Here is a 17918-nt window from a genome sequence, read left to right on the forward strand (position 1 = left end):
TAATTGGAGTGCCAAAGACAGGAAGCCAATCCCCTGCCCTACGGGTGGAAGGTCATTCAAATATGAAATATATCCAGTGATTTGAATGGTGGTTCTCAAAACCTGTGGCCACCCAGAAACTGTGAGTGTGATATTTTGTGGGAAAAAAAAAAAAAAGGTCTCCACAGATTTAAGAAGGGAAGGATCTTGAGATGACATCATGGATTCAGATGAGCTCTAAACTTAATGTCACATGTCCTTATAAGAGCAAGGGAGGAGAAACAGGAGAAGTCATGGGAAAGCAGAGGCAGAGACTGAAGGGATATTCCCACACACCCAGCAACACCTGGAGCCACTGGAAACGGCAGAACATTAGGAATGGATTCTCTCCTAGAGCCTCCGGAAGGAGCATGACTCTGTCCACATTTTGCTTTCAAATTCCCAGCCTCCAGAGCCATGGGAGAATGAAATGTCATTGTTTAAGCCACCAAGTTTGCGGTAATTTGTCACAGCGGTCATAAGCACACTGATAAAAGGGGGTGACAAGGGACAGATGTCCAAAATGTCGAGAAGGAAGAAAGCGGTAGAGAAGATGTGAAGTGAGCAACACTTGTTTTCAACAGAACTGCCCCTCCAGCCCTGGGTGAAGGCAAAAGCCAGATCTAAGGAGGATGCTCTCCTTGGGGGAGGCGGACGGGGAAGGGGAGCTGGAAATCACATCAGGCCGGGAGGGAGGCTGAGCACTCTGAGATCAAAGGGAGTCACTGGTTCATTAAAAATGGATGCCGTTGTCAATGAGGATTATGGCAGGGGATGTAAGGAGAAAGGGAAGGATAAATACACAGTTGGAGTTATCTAAGAGGTAGAGATGTGTTCTGGTAGGAAGGGAATGGTACCAGTGGTTACTGGCAAGATCCAAATAGGCAAATGGCTTGAATTTCAGTGGGCAATAATGGGATGCTGGTGGGAGGGACTGACGTGGGTGTGGAGGACTGGGTCTTTCTCTCCATTCTTCTGTCTTCTGTAAGGGTGTTGTAAACTGTAGGCATGTCTGTGTCGGGAGGATGTACTGGGGATGATTTAGTTGGAGTAAGAAGCTGACGAGATAGGAAGAACTTTAAGGTAAAAGGCCTTCAATGGAATGGGGGCTTCCATCGGTGCCGTGTGAAAGAGAGTGAGGAGTGTTTAGGTTAGTCGTCACATGGAAAAAAAATAGCAGCTCACTTAAACTACTTTAAATATTGCAGATTTTTGTTTAGTTTTAAGATCCAGAGCTATTATCATGAATAGCCAGGATAAAGTTCAAAGAGGGAACTAGAGACTAAAAACCCAGGACCAAAGAGAAACCTCTCCTCTCCCATGGGACAGCAAGGTCTCCCCATGGGAGCCGATCTCATTTCCTCTCTTCTCTCACAGGCCATCCAGCCAGCCCCTGCCAGCTCCAGGGCTGTCCCTTACCCTCATGTTGTACCCACGTGGTGCCAGGCTTCCTCCAACCAGTTAGGAGCTACTACTGCCCAGCTCCTAACAGCTAATGGACTTCCTGTTTTAGCAATTTGAAACTGGGCCCCTGATCCCACTATGTGACAGGCTCCATCCAGTTTGAAGATGCTTCTCCTGCAACTGTCTATTGCTGATCCTATCAACTGTGGCCGGTAGGTAACGTCCCCTGGAAGAAACAACCCTGGACATGCTCCTTCAGTTGTGCTATGGTGCAACAGGTTGAAAAATGTCCCCCGAAGATCTAAGGCTGGCACCCCCAGGCACTGTGAATACCACATTTTATGGCCAAAAATGTGATTGGGTGAAGGACCTTGAGATGGGTTAGATTACCTTGGGTTATCTGAATGGGTTCTAATTGAGGACATGTCTCTTTACATGGGGAGGTAGAGGGAATGTTCACACACACACACACACACACACACACACACACAAAGGCAATATAACTAAGGAGGCAGAGATTATAGTGATGTGGTCACAAACCAAGGAATGCTGGGGCCACCAGAAGCTGGAAGGAGCAAAGAAGAATTCTCCCCTAGAGCCTCTGGAGGGAGCTCACCTTTATCCTGATTTTGTCTCAGTGAAACTGATTTTGGACTTATGAATTTCAGTACTAAGAGAACGAATGTATGTTGTCTTAAGCCTCACAGTTTTGACAATTTGTTACAGCAGTTATAGGAAACTCATACAGATGCTTCTCAGCTTATGGGGAGTTACATCCCAATAAAACTGTCATATGCTGAAAATATCATAGGTCAAAAATGCATGTAATACACAGTGTAGTCAGGTTTTCATTACTATAACAAAATACCTGACAAAATCAGCTTAAAGGAGGAAAGATTTATGTCGGCTCATGGTTTCAGTAGTTTCAGTCACTTGGTTGGAATCCATTGTTTCTGAGCCTGTGGTGAGGCAGAAAATCATGGCAGAGAGAATGTGGTACAGCAAGGCTGCTCACCTCATAAAGACTGGGAAACACAGAGAGATTAATCCACTGATGAGGTCACAGCCCTCATGAACCAATCACCTCCTAAAGTCCCACCTCCAGACACTGCTGCATTAGGAAGTAAGCTTTTGGGGGATATTTCAGATCCCAACCATAAGATACATTTAACCTACAAAACATCATAGCTTAGCAACATAGTACACTGGAGAGTGTCCAGTTATTTCCTCTTGTGCTCTCATAGCTACCTTGGAGTCACAGCTCATTGCTACTGCTCAGGGTTATGAGAGAGGATTGTACCATAAATCACTATCTTCCCCCGCAAAAGGTCAAAATTCAAAATTCAAAGTACAGTTTCCACTGAGTGCCTGTTGCTTTTCTATCCACATAAAATAGGCGAATCTTAGGTCAAAGCATCCTAAGTCAGGGACTATCTGTCCATTTGAGAAGAAAGGAAGGGCTATTCAGGTAATCCAACCCATGGCCCTTGCAAGAAGAGAGAGCCAAGATAATTGAGGGGTACACATGGAGGAATGAAGGTTGCACAGACTAAGGATTCAATTCAATAAGCATGTTCCAAAGCAGGCACTATTTGATGCCCTGAAATGCAAACACTTTCCCTTGGAAAAGGACAGAGATATGGTGTACTAAATGGCACAATAAAGGTTTTAAGAGGAGATAGTGTGAGTAGAAGATTTGGGTCCTTAAGGAAGGAAGTATTGTTCTATAAAAGTAGCAATAGGGTAACTGTGAACTTAGCACCTCAACAGAAATAGAAAGGAGCAGATGCCTAGCATGCGTAGGTAATGCAAACCAGAAAACTCAGCCAGACGCTTTGACACACAAACATACACATAACGCCTACACCCTATACTTAGGGCATATATATATATATATTTTAAATCTTGTTCTACATTATAGCCTCTGGCTGTGTCTACGTGAGGCCAAAACAATTGGGCAATTCAGCAGAATCATTAGTCAAACTAAAAGTTCATGGAGGCAACATACTACAGAGGTGTCGTATTGAGATTTAGAGGAAGAAATGTATATTTGGATATTTGACCTTTGTCCCTGTTCCTGGGGCAGAATTCCTCAGACCCTCAGAATTTCCTAAGTGATAGAGACCTAAAGGTGAAAGAGGCATCTCTCCTCTTTTGTGACAAGCCCCAAAGTGACTTTTGGAAAGTCCCTCAGTATGGAGGCCTGGTTTCCAGGGGAACCAGCCTCAAGGTCAGAAGGTTGGAACTTTTCAGCCACCTCCTCACACATCCCCCTGGAGGGATGAGGGAGGGGCTGGAGATCAACTTAAACACCTGTGGCCCCTGATGTTATCAGTCAGGCCTATGTAGTGGGACCTCCAAAAAAACCCCAAGGGACAGTGGGACAAGTTTCAGAGAACGCCCAAATTGTGAAACAAAGGAGGTGACAGAGGTGGCACGCCCAGAGGGGATATGGGAGCTCTGTACCCCTTTCTCATACCTTGCCCTAAGGATCTGTTGCATCTGGTGGCTCCCAGATTGTATCTCTCTATAATAAACCAGTAATCTGGTATATAAACTGTTTTCCTCAGCTTTGTGTGCTGTTTTAGTGAATTATCAAACTCCTGGAGGGAGTTGTGGGAACTTCTGATTTATAACTTCTTAGTGAGAAGTACAGGTGACAACTTGGGGGCAGTCTTGCGGGAATGAGCTCTGTACCTGTAGGGTCTGTAACTAGCTCCAGGTAGTTAGGGTCAGAACTGAATTGAACTGTAGGATACCAAGGTGGTGTCTACTGAGAATTGTTTAGCAGGAGAAAAACACCTAGGAATTTAGGGTCCAGAAGTTCTGTCTTTGACTAGTAGAGTAAAAGACTGTTTTGTGCTTTTTCCTATGTTAGAGGGAAAAATATGAATTACATGCTCTTCATAATTTTGGATATGGCTAGGAATTGCACCCTATTACAGATAAGGAGAAAGGTGGGTATTCCAAGGAGTGGCAATGCATGTCAAGAGTCATGTGACCGAGTGACAGACCAGAATTTGAATCTGAATACATTTGCCTCTCAAAGGCATAATTCCATCACCCTGCAGACAAAATAAATCTAGGTGTTCTTTAAATGTTCTCAAGCAGCTGGCTGAGATGAAGGAGCCAAGATATTTGAAAAGATGGCAGAAATCTGCTAGGAAATCCAGCACCATATCAGAGACTCCTGACTTCTCCCTGAAGCCGGATTTCGAAGGCTGATTTCTTTACGAAATTCGTGGACAGGCTTTAGGGGAGCCATTAAGTCTCTGACGTTGTTTGCAAAGGAATATGTTCATTTTCTGGATGGCAAGGGCTTTATTATAAGGAATTCTCCCGTGTGGTTATTGAGGCTGAAAAGTCCTAAGATTGCAGTTTGAAAGCTGGAGACGCAGCTGATGGTGTAGTTCTCATCTGAGTCTGAAGATGACAGAAGCTGGTGAGCTGAAAGTATAAATTCCAGTCTGAATCTAAGTCCCACAGCAGGAGAAGATTGATATCTAACCCAAGCCCTGGGACAGGCAAGATTTCTTTTCACTTCATATTTTTGTTCTACTCAGGCCTTCAATGGATTGGACAAGGACACGCGTACTGGAGAGAGCAACTGCTTTCCTTTTTACTTCCTTCCTCCCTTCCCTCCCTCCCTCCCTCCCTTCCTCCTCCTCCTCCTCCTCCTCCTTCTTCTTCTTTTCTCTCTCTCTCTCTCTCTCTCTCTCTCTCTCTCTCTCTCTCTCTCTCACACACACACACACACACACACACACACACACCCATACACACACACCCATACACACACACACACACACATACACACACACACACTGAAGGGTCTTACACATGCTAGGCAAGCGTGCCACCACTAAGCTACATCCCCAGCCCTTTTTATTTCTTATTTTGAGACAGGGTCTCATTAAGTTCCCCAAGCTGGCCTCAAACTTGTGATCCTCCTGTCCTAGCAGACAGGCACCACCACATCCAGCCTCTGCTTGGCTTCTGATTCAGATATTAATCTCACCCAGAGACACTCTTACATGCAGACTTAGAATAATGTCAAACCAAAACTCTGGGCACCCACACGACTCAGTCAGGACTCAGTCAGGTTGACAAATAAAATGTGTTCCCTCTCCAGGCCCACAGGAAGAAGTTTCCACGTGCTCATCCTTCAACCCCTAGGCATTACAGAGAGTTACTTAAAGGTAGGAATGGTCATCAGTCAGTCGTCCATCACTGTAACAAAATGCCTGAGCTCATCAACTTGTTTAGTTTTTGGGCTCACCAAGTTGTAAAGAGGAAAGATTTATCTGGACTCATAGTTTGGGAGGTTTCAGTCCATTGGAATTGCCCCATTGTTTGGGGCCTGTTGTGAGATGGCACATCATGGCTGGCAAAGCAAGCTGCTTACTTCTTAACCAGGATGTAAAAGAAAGGGAGGAAGAGGAAGGAGCTGCAGTCCCACCTTCCCCTTCAGGTACACACACTCCCAGTGACCAGAAGACTTACTTCTACATCCACCATTTAAAATTTCCACCACCCCTCAATAGCCACTCTGGAAAAAAACCTTCAATACATGGAATTTTAGGGAACATTTAAGATACAAACCATAGCAACTGGGAAATCAGCAGAGACAAAACGTGCCATCTTCCAGGTCATCTAAAACCCTCATGCAGAAAAGGCTGTGGATATTCTAGTTTGCAAGCAAATCAAACCGAAATGAATATTTCAAATTCAGAGATATTTGACAATTAGAGAAAAAGTGTTTTTTCCACCCCAAATCACCTAAGCGCTTACTAAGTTGATGGGCTCATAGGAATGAGAAGTCCACGGTGAGTCCTCGCATTAGACATTGCTAGACTCAGAAGCTCAGAGAATGTTATGAGGATCTGGCTTCTCCCCTTCTCTTGGCTGTACTTTCTTCTGCAATGGCTACTTTCCCAGAGAGGATCTCTCTTTTGGGGTGGCAACTTGTAGGCAGCAATTCTTGGCTTATGTTCTCACGGATGCAAGTCTAACAGTTTAAGTGAAGTCCTAAATGCGACTCTTGAGGTATTATGATCTGGAGTATGTGACCAGTCCATAATAGACTTCTCTGGCCCATAGCATGCATATGCCTCTTGATCAGTCCTAGATAACTTGTCAGCTGGGGTACCAGTTAGTAGGGGCTCTAAATACTGTGAACTGAGGGTAGGAGAGGAGTAGTTCTGCACAAGGAAGTCCTGTTGCCTTTAACAGAATAAATAGGAATTGATTGCTTGATGGTCAAATAACAGGGTGCTCACTTAATATATATATATATATATATATATATATATATATATATATAATCTGTATAAGTAGTTCTAAGACAGTGGTTCTCACTGGGAGATAATTTTGTACCCAAGGGACACTTGGCATTGTGTGGAAACATTTTTGTTGTTGTTGTTCTCAAGACTGAGTGGTGCCATGGGTGGAGGACAGGAATGCTTCTAAAATTCTCCAAGACACAGGACAGCACCTACCCCGCCCCCAGCAAAGAATTATTTGGCCCAAAATGTCAATAATGCTGAGGAAGAGAAACTCTATTTCAAGGAAGCTGTGACTCATGTCATCAGAAAGGAGAAAGGGAATTCTGTCCAGTTGTACTGAGCATATTCATGTCCTTAGTTTGCAAGGACCTGTTGGCACTTCAAATTGAGCCGGAGACCCTAGATCTAGTCCTACTTGTTCTGACTCTTGAGCTAAACTTACAGCCCTATCCATCTGGATATCAGGAATGATGAACATCGAAGTGACCATTTCAGATCCAATGTAATTAGGTGGGAAAATCCTAGTGGACTTTGTATAAATCAAGGTTATGGGCAATAGTTAATACAACAGATGGTGAGCATGGGTCTATGATCGCCTCAGTGAAGATGAGCCAAATGGCTTGGCCTATTCCACTACACAGTGCTTGGGAGAAGCTGCCTACCCATCTGTACTCATTGTCCTTCTGTCTGTATTGGCCATAAAAGTGGCACCTGGATCAGAGCTTCTTAATGACATTCCTTGGGGCTTCCAATGGTTCTCCTGTACAAACAATGTATATTATGGGAAGATTGGTAAAGGACCCTGAACCTTTCCTTCCTGGCGTCAGTTAGGATGCTTTGGCTGCCAAGGACTGAAAGCTCTCTACTCAAACTGTTTCAGACAATAAGGGCACTGATGTATTCTCTCAATGAATCTAAGCCCAGAGATTCTGGTTTTGTTTTGTGGCAGGTCTCCCTGCTGTCTTCTCCCCTGTAGTAGTTATAGGCATCCTGTCTAGGTGCCACAGACCCAGGCCAAGAGAAGGGGCACCATTTCTTACAAAATAGAATTCCCAGAAGCCATCTAGTACCCTCTATTCAGGTGGTAATGGCCAAGACATATATACCTGTCCCCAAACTAATTCCTTGGAAATGAAATGGGCTCTCAGTGGTTGGTTTAGGAGCCTAATCACTTGGAACAGAATGGATACAGGATATCACCTAAGGACTACTGTACCCTAGTAGAAGGTGGATGCTGATCTTTGGCTAACCAAAGTTGCCTTTCCTGGCATGTCAGTTGCAGAATGAAGGTTCTATCTAATATCATAATCATGTCTGTTGTTATTGTTGAATGTATATTCAACAATTCAGTCTAAGTCACAATGGGATTAGAGCAACATTGGATTGTTATTTAAAACTCAGAGCAATTCACAAGGATAATGTAATAAGGTAACCAAGCATTTCTCTTGATGGTGATGTCTGAGAGAGTTCCTCAACAGTGGGCATGACTAGAACATTGAAGAATATCAGGGGCTGGGGTTGTGGCTCAGTGGTAGAGCACTTGCCTAGCATGTGTGAGGCTGTGAGTTCAATTCTCAGCACCACATAAAATAAAATAAAGGTCTTTAAAAAAGCAGAAATTGCTACTTAAAAAAAAAAGAATATCAGAGTTTGAAAGGAACTAAATACTAGAGACTGGATAATTTTTTTTTTAAAGATGTTTATTTAGCTCACGGTTCTGCAGGATGGGAAGTCCCAGAGCATAGTGCCAGCATCTGGTGAAGGCTTTCTTAATACATCATAATATGGAGGAGGGCATCAAGCATTCTAGCTCAGGTCTCTCTTCCTCTCCTTATCAAGCCACTGACTCCATCACAGGGGCCCCATGACTTTATCTAATTCTATTTACCCCCCAAAATTCCCACTTGCAGATACCATTGACATGAATTTGGGAATTAAGTTTCCAACACATGAACTTTTGGGGGACATGTTCAAACCCCAGAGATGGTATTTACAGTCTTGAGACTGGATGGGATCACCAAGGGAAAGAGTAGAGATAGAAAGGAGAAAAAGATCCAGGACTGACTGAGGACTGAAGCCCTCTGATGTTAAAAGGTTGAGGAAGAAGGGAAAGAACCAGCTCAACCGGGAGCCCAGGACCAACCAGTGAAGTCAAAGAAAATCAAGGAGTGTGGTATACTGGAAGCCAAGAGAAGAAAAATGGTCATTTGGGTCAAATGCTCATAAGAGGTCAAGTAGGATGAAGGTGGCACCTTGTCCTTTGGATTTAGCAGCATGGGGACCATGGGTAACCTTGACAAGTGAGGTTACAGTAGAGTGGTGGGGCAGGAAGCCTGGTTGATATTTTTTTAAGGGAGCATGGGTGGTGATTGCTAGAGACTTAAGTGTTTGCATGTTCCCCAAAATGCATCCTTTAAAACCTTAACCTCAGCTATATTAGGAATAAGGAAGTAATTAAGATTAAATGAGGGCTGGGTTTGTAGGTCAGTGGTAGAGCCCTTGCCTAGCACATGTGAGGCACTGGGTTCCATCCTCAGCACCACATAAAAATAAATAAATAAGTAAAACAAAGGCATTGTGTCCATCTACAACTAGAAATATTTTTAAAAAATGATTAAATGAGGTCATAATGGTGGGGCCATGACCTGACAGCATTAGTATCTTTATAAGATGAGACACCAGGTGCTGGTGTTGTGGCTCAGTGGGAGAGTGCCTGCCTAGCACAAGTGAGGCACTGGGTTTGATCCTCAGCACCACATAAAAATAAATAAATAAAATAAAGGTATTGTGTCCATATACAACTAAAGAAAATAGAGAGAGAGAGAGAGAGGGGAAGAGAGAGAGAGAGAGAGAGAGAGAGAGAGAGAGAGAGAGAGACCAGAAAGGCAGAATGGCTCTCTCTCTCTCTCTCTTTCTCCAGAGTATTCACTGAGGAAGGGCAATGTGAGGACTTAGTGAGATGTCTTTTTCTGAGCTAGGAAGTAGCCCTCATCACAAACAATACTGGCTGGAGCCTTGATCTTAGACTTCCAACCCTCAGAGTTGTGAAAATATGCAAATCATGGCAGTACTGGGGGTTAAATCTAAGGGCATGCTACCGGGAAGCTACACTGCCAGTTCTTTTTATTTTGAGGCAGGGTCTTGCTAAATTGCCCAGGCTGGTCTCAAACTTGCAGTCCTCCTGCCTCAGCCTCCCAAGTAGCCAGAACGACAGGTGAGCACCACCACACCCAGCAAGAAAATAAATTTCTTCTTAAACCACCTGGTTGATAGTATTTTTTTTTTTTTTTTTTTAGAGAGAGAGAATTTTTAATATTTATTTTTTAGTTCTCGGCAGACACAACATCTTTGTTGGTATGTGGTGCTGAGGATCGAACCCGGGCCGCACGCATGCCAGGCGAGCGCACTACCGCTGAGCCACATCTCCAGCCCCTGGTTGATAGTATTTTGTTATGGTAGCACAAGCTGACTAACACAGAGGGTGACTAAAAATAACATTTTTTTTTTTTCAAAATAGGGTAATAGTCAGCAGAGCAAGTGGAATTAACAGGATTTTTGTTTGGTCTTGTTTGCTCTTAAAATAGGAAAAAAATAACATTTTTGTATGTTTGTGGGAAAGATAAAATAGAAAACAGGGAATTAGTGCTGAAAGAGAGAGAGGAGGAGGATTTCTGGAGCAAGGTCTTTTCCAAGACAGAGCTGGCTTTAGATAGGCACAGGGACAGCTCGAGGAGGTAATGAGAGAGGGGGAGGGGAGGGGGAGGAGGTGAGGGCTAAGGAGAAAGGAGGATGTGTGGAATGTACAGCTGAGGAAGGACGGAGGGGCCCTGGAATGTGGTCCAGGAGCCCAAGTCTGGGTTCAAGTCTGTGACCATGAATTACGGAAAAGCTGGTTCGTGTGGCTGGGTACTTTCTCCAGCACCTTCAGCTGGTCAGGGTAGAAGTGAGTAAACAGAAAGTCGGCTTTCCCCAGGGTTGAGATGATTGACAAGTGTAAATGATGGTAGAGTGGGTTAAGCCAGGTAAGAAGGGAGCGCCATGCACTCCCAGCTCACCCCCAATACCCACTTGTCCTCTCTCTCTCTCTCTCTCTCTCTCTCTCTCTCTCTCTCTCTCTCTCTCTCTCTCTCTCTCCTTTAGTTGTATATGGACACAATACCTTTATTTTATTTATTTATTTTTATGTGGTGCTGAGGATCAAACCCAGTGCCTCACATGTGCTAGGCAAGCACTCTACCACTGAGCCACAACCCCAGCCCCTGGTGTCTCATCTTATAAAGATACTAATGCTGTCAGGTTAGGGCCCCACCATTGCATTTGAGGGGAGTCTTCCTCAACTTCTCAGCTCTAGGTGCCACCTGACTCTCCATCCTCAACTCATCTTTGAAACCTTCAGGGACCCCTCTGCACAAAAGCATACGAGATCTTTCCCTGAGGCTGCCTGAAGGGGGCAGATCTGTGCTGAAATCCTGGCTCTGCAATGGTGGACGCTTCAGACACAGTGACAGGAGCCATTGGATAGGGTTGTCCAGGCCTTTCTAGCATCATCTACAACACAGAAGGGGAAAAATACAAAGCAAATGCAAGAGTAAGGAAAAGAATAGGGCTATTGGAGAGAGGGGAAAAAAAAAAAAAACAGGAAGAGAAGGTAGTGGTGAGGGGTAGCATGTGACACAGAGAGTCCTGGGCTGGCCTGGTACCTTCTACAAAATCAGCAGGTCACCTCGGCCTCCAGCTGTGCTCAACAGTGGATGCATTTTGCCTTTTGACGTTGGGGGCTGTGTGCCTATCACTAATCATGCTTTTTTTGAAAGTGGCCTTCCTCTTGGAGCAGGTTCAGGGACCAGATGGCATCATCCACTCAACGGAGGGCCTGGAAGGAGCTCCTTCCCGCCCTGCTCTTCACCCTCTACCCCTCCCTCCTGCGGGTACAGCCAGCTCCAGGACTCAGTCACTGCCGACTACTGACTACCGTTTGGAGACCCAGCTAATTACAGATTAGAATTGGCTAATTCTTTCTTTCCCCAGCTGTCCCAGACCTCGGTTTGTTCTAGCTGTCTGCTGGAATGCCATTTGCACAAATACATGTGTTAGGGCCTTTGATCTCTGAGCACAATGACATAAATTTATCAAATGTTTGCCTCTTTCTGCCTCTTTGACAAAGGCTGATTTATTGGACGCAGCCCTTGCCTCCCTGCCTTTCTTGAAATATGAAGTGTTTGTGAATCGCCAAGGTAATATTTAATATCCTGCCAACGAGCCTTTTGCACTTGCTAACAAATGAGCTACATCCCTGCCAAATGGCCCACATCTGTTTGGACTCCTCTTTTGGACTAAACACATTAGCATTAAAATACCTCGTGGAGAATGCCAAGTGTCCCTTTCTAGATGAGGGAGCAGGGACAATTCTGAGGGAGAGGACCACTTCCTGGGGTGGGGGAGCCTTGCTGGCTACAGATGTTTTTCCACTTTGCTGGAGTGTCTGGGCATGAGAGGGGTCCCTGCAGGCTAGTGGCTGGGGGAGCACAGTCACCTTGCCTGCTGCCCATCACAGGAATCAGGGTGTGGGGCAATTGTGCAAACGGACATTGCACAGTTCATTTCTGGTTCTTCAATTCAGATGAGTTTTCCCTAAACAATTCCTAAGAAAGTGGATGTGGCTTTGGAGTAAGATTGTATTTACAGAAGAAAGCTCATGAAGTTTAAATGTGCCAATTCAAGGGCTCTTGATGGGATTTGGCTTAGCCTTGACTGTGTCTGTTTTTCCTGAACAGGATGCTGGCTTGGGAAATCCCAGGAGGTCGCAGGGTTGTCACCATGTTAGTGGCCTTGCAATAGGCTGCCCTTAATCTGGGTATATATATATATATATATATATATATATATATATATATATATGGTCTTTCTTTACAATGAGCTTGGACTACAGGGTCCAAACCTTCATCTTCCTGTTGTGGCTTTGGGTGGGAGAGTCTGGGGGGTTTCAGAGCAGCTGGGCCCACCTTGGTTGACATTCTTTCCCAAGGCCTTGGGGCCTTTCTCTGGGCTCCCACATTGGATCACTTCCTCAGAGATCCAGACCCCAAAGTCTCTCTGAGGACCAAACTAAAAGATATTTCCCCATCCTCTACCCTCTTCCTACAGCATATCCTAAACCTTTGATCATGAAAAAAGATGACTGCAAAAGGGCTCCGATTGGCTAAATGAGCCCAAAGGGGCATAAACCCTAAATTAGGCTGATCTACACCTGTGTCTCAATGCCAAGAGTTCTTTCTCACTAGATTTGAATAAGTTGTCTTTCAGCCAGAGGCAACCATAGTTACTGGGTTCTTTGTGTTTTCTTCTGGAGGTACTTTAGTCACAGGGGCAAAATGCAGACTGTTTTGTTCACTACTGCATCCCCAGTATCTGGGTCAGGACCTGGTTCAAGGTAAGTAGATGTATGAAAACCAAGTAGTAAGTAATTGTTTAAGGAGTCTTGACATCTTAAAGGAAGAGGGTTTGCCAAAAGTGGTACTGACAAGAGATGGAGAAACCCTCTTCCTGGATCAAGTCATACCTAAAGTCAGTGTGCTTCCTTACTTTTCTGCTATGTGAACTAAAGCATACCTTGTCTTGATCAGGTCAGTTTAGTTCAATCTCCTATCATGCAGTTGTGAGTTCAAATGAAACACGGAGGTTGGTTAATGGTTAGCTCATGAGGACACACTCTGCTATTGGATTATCTGTATACAAGTGGATAGCAAGCTTAATAGAGTGGAATTTTTCTCCTAGTCCGGTTCTAGGTAGATCATCTATATTTTAAAGGTAAACAAATGCCAAATGGCAGCATGAGGCATCTGGACCTCAGATGTGATGTGGCTCAGGGTTTTTATATTAATTATTGTTAATATATATTAATTGTAAAGTCAATGGGATTTGCTGTGATATTTCCATACATGCATACAGAACGCATCAATCATATCCACCCACTCTTCTACCTTTTTTTCTCCTCCTTTGTGTCTTTCCCAGTCCCTTTTAATTAGTTTTTACTTCCAGATCGATTTGTTGTTGTTTCTACTTATGAGAAAGGACACGTGATAAATGGTCTTTTGGTGCCTGTCTTATTTCACTTAACATGACCTTCACTTCTGGTCATTTTGCTGCAAAGGGCAGCATTTCACGTTTCTTTTTACTCTATTATATGCCATATTTTCTTTATCTATTCATTTGTTGATGAGCACTAGGCTGATTTTATATCTTAGCTGTGGTGAATAGTGCTGTAATAAACATGGCTTTGCAGGTCTCTTTTGTATGCTGACTTTGTTTTCTTCAGGTATCTCAGGAGTGGTATAGCTGGACCATATGACAGATCTCTTTTTTAGTTTTTTTGAGGGACCTCTATACTGGTTTCCATACTGGCTTTTCTAGTTTACGGTTCTACCTATAGCCTATCAGGGTTCCTTTTCCTCCACATCCCTGCCAGCACTTTTATTTTATTTGTTTGATCACAGCCTTTCTAACTGAAATGAGATGATTTATAACTGTGGTTTTGATTTGCATTTCCTTGATGGCTAATGATATCCAGCATATTTTCATGTATTTATTAGTCATCTGTATTTTGTCCTTTGACAAGTGTCTATTCAGATCATTTGTTGGATCAGGTTTAAAGTGAACAATCTGTTTTTTTTTTTTAAATTTGTTTGTTTGGAAAATGAATTCAGGTCCTCTTATTGAATAGGGTGATTCAGGTTGTAGAGAGACTCAGGTGGACTGGGAGAGAGATGAGGAGGAGTTCATGTCCCAGTTCATGTCAGGTACAGGCACTTTGGAGAGAGCCCTGAATCCATGTGATTGGGAGATGTCATTTCAGTGAAATTAGGAGAGGGACCATGAGGAGAGATGGAGAGGAAACAGGAGGAAGGACAGTAAGTGGGGCAGGAAAGTAGTTCTGAGATTAAAGAGGGGAGTAGGGCCAGATCAGGCTTGGTAGACGTCTACAAGTTCTTTGAATTTCATTCCTGATACAAAGGCAAACCCTTGCAGGGTGGAGCATGGGGCAACAGTGTGATCTGCTGGTGCAGAAAGACCATGCTGGCTGCTAATTGAGAAAGAGACAGGGTAGGGGCAAAAGAGGAAAGGAAGATAAAATTGGAGGCTTTCAGGCATGTGTCTCAGGAGAGGAATGGCTAAACTGTGGGCAAAGAGGCTGGAAAGTGTAATATATCCAGCATGAGGTAAATTATATTTGGGTTTCCAACTAGTGGCAGGGATAATGATCTCCCTTACTGTCTCTTCTAGAAGAGAAGAGTAGATATGAACTTATTTAAATGAGTAGATATAAACTTATTTAAAAGGCTTGATGACTGATGGGAAAAGACTCAAAGTCGCATGCCAAAGTCCAATTGGATTGCTAGACCCTGTTTGCTTTATACTCACTTTTTATTTAGTTACCTGGCTGGTTGACACCACTGATTCTAGCAGATAGACCAGGTAATATCCCACTGACAGAGAAACATTTGTAGGTGACCACTACCTGCCTTTAAGTCCTGAGAAAGAACTGAGCCAACATCCCCAATAAAAGCCAAATGAGGAATTTGTTCTCTTTGGGTGCATGTCATTAGAAGGGACAAGTGGGTATTTTCCAGAAATCTTTCTCCCCTGAGTTCTTTCTATAGTCAGAATTACATGGGAGCCTCATTCTCATGGCTGTCCTGTCACTTGGAGTATACTGGGGAGTAGAAGGGGAGCAGAGCAGAAGACTGAGATCCTGGTTTCAGTTAAACTCAGTGTTTCATCACAACAAAGCCAGCAAGAGTAAAACTCTGTTCTGCTCTGAGCATTTCCAATGGGCAAAGAAGTGCAGAATCTCAGCTATTTTTCAACAAAGCTAATAAGAGGGGAGGATGAACAGGCAGATGAGCTGAAGAAAGGATGTTCAAACGTATAGAGATCCAGTGCAAAGCACAGCATAACTTCTGACAATTTTGCTTTTCTCCTCCAGTATGAGGGTATGGGGTTCTCAAAACATATTTAAAGTGTCATAAAGAAGGTGCTTTTACTGGGTGCGATAGGTCCCAGTTCTATCTTTGACCATAGGCACAGATAGTGGCATTTTCCTCATAGCTGAAGACTTGCAAAGGACACTTAGGTGGAATTTGATTTTATATTTAACTGACAAAGACTGGGTTCATTAAAATAAAAGGAAGTTGTTACATTTTTCCCAGAGTCTAAAGGAATACAGATGCTCCTCAATTTAAAATGGTAGTCTGTCCTGATCAAACTCATCATAACTTAGAAATATTACACATCGAGGATGCATTATCAACTACCAAATATCCAACCTCAGCAGCAGGGCACACTGTGGAGTGTCAGGGGTTCCCCTCGTAACTGTGTGGCTAACTGGGAGCTGTAGCCCAAACCACTGTCCAGCATCATGAGAGGATCAGACCACATACTGCTAGTTCTGGAAAAGATCAAAATTCAAACTTCAAAGCATGGTTTCTACTGGATGTGTATTACTTTCATACCATAGTAAAGTTTTGCACTGTTTTTGTTTATTTTTGTGGTACTGGGGATTGAAACTCAGGGGTACTCCTTCACTGAGCTACATCCCCAGACTTCTGTATTTTTTAATTATTGATTTTGGGACAGGGTCTTGCTAAGTTGACCAGACTGGCCTTGAACTTGTGATCCTCCTGCCTCAGCCTCTTGAGTTGCTGAGATTATAGGCATGCACCACTGCCCCTGACTTATACCTTTTTTGTTTTAATCATGTCTTTAGAAAGCTTGCTGTAAGGCCTTTTTCTTTTCCATTAGTTTGCAGTAACAGAATGACAAGTGCAATCCTGTTTCAGATCTCACTTGTCTCACACTATGTAGCACCTACATAGATGGCCTAGCCCTAGCCCTCCATTTACAACCCCAGGGGCTGGCCTGAAGGACCCAAATGAAAACCCTATTCGTCTAGGCAGCCTGTGACCTGAACACTAATGCTATCCAGGGGCAGGAGGTGTTACATTTTTTTTATGTTTGAGCCCTCATTAGTCTGTGCCTGTACTTTTGGAAATCTTAGACAGCTCTGTAGCTCAAACTTCTTAAGGCTATTTGGTTGAAGAACACTTGGAAGACAGATGCTTCACCCAATAGGGGCATGTTGATTTAGAGTCCTGATGAAGGCTGTGGAGTTAACAGCCTTATGGTGGGCGTGGAAAAGAGCCACAGAAGTTGATATGAGTGGGTAACTGCCCTTGAATGGACTGTTATGGTTTGAATATGAGGCTTCCCCCCAAATTGCTGGGTGAAGTCAGTGATGGTCAGAAGTGAAATTTGATTATGAGGGCTGCAACCTAACCAGTCCATTCTCATTGGAGTGGTAACTGTAGGCAGGTGGGGCATGATTGGAGGAGGAAGGCCCTGGGAGCATGCCCTTGGGAATAATTCCCCTGGCTCCTTCTGCCTCCTGAACTCCATGAGCAGAGCAGCTTCCCTTCATCATGCCCTTCTGCCATGATGTCTTGGCTCACCTTTGGCCAATGAAGTTGGCTGATCATGGACTAAATCTCTGAAACCATGAGACAAAGTTACCTTTGCCTCCTCTTAGGTATTTTGATCATGGTGATGAAGAGCTGCTGACTCACACTGGGACTGTGTCTGTCTCTGGGGTGCCAATTCCACATGAGGACACACATACAGGAGGGCATCGGAGCTGGTGGGGAGTGTGAAGAGTGGCCGTAGCATAGATTCACATGGAAGACGCCAAGGGAGAAAACTGAAAGCGAGGTTCAGATCTGAATGTTGATGGCACGCTGTTGGGACTTTTTGAGAAGGAGAATGACAGGTCAAAGAAGTTCCAGAGAGAATTTCTTGGTGATGGTTTAAAAAGGAGGAGCAGGAGAAAATGAATGGTTTTTAAGCAGAACAGTAGGGTGTGTGTGTGTGTGTGGGGGGGGGGTTGTCAGCATTCTGTTACTGTAACAAATACTGAAATACTTAACCTTATTCAGGAATAATAGACCTTATTTCAGAAAAAGGGCTTATTTTGGCTCAGTTTTGGAGGTGTCAGCCCATGTGCTTGGCTCTGCTGCATCTGGGCCTGTGGTGAGACAAGCACATCATGAAAAGAGAGTGAGGCAAGAACACACCTACTCACCTCATGGCCAGGGAAGCAATACAGAGAAGACAGGAAAGGGCTGGGGTCTCACTTTCCCCTTTGAGAACGTACCTCCAGTG

Source organism: Urocitellus parryii, chromosome 7, assembly GCF_045843805.1.
Source record: "Urocitellus parryii isolate mUroPar1 chromosome 7, mUroPar1.hap1, whole genome shotgun sequence".
Lineage (NCBI taxonomy): Eukaryota > Metazoa > Chordata > Mammalia > Rodentia > Sciuridae > Urocitellus > Urocitellus parryii.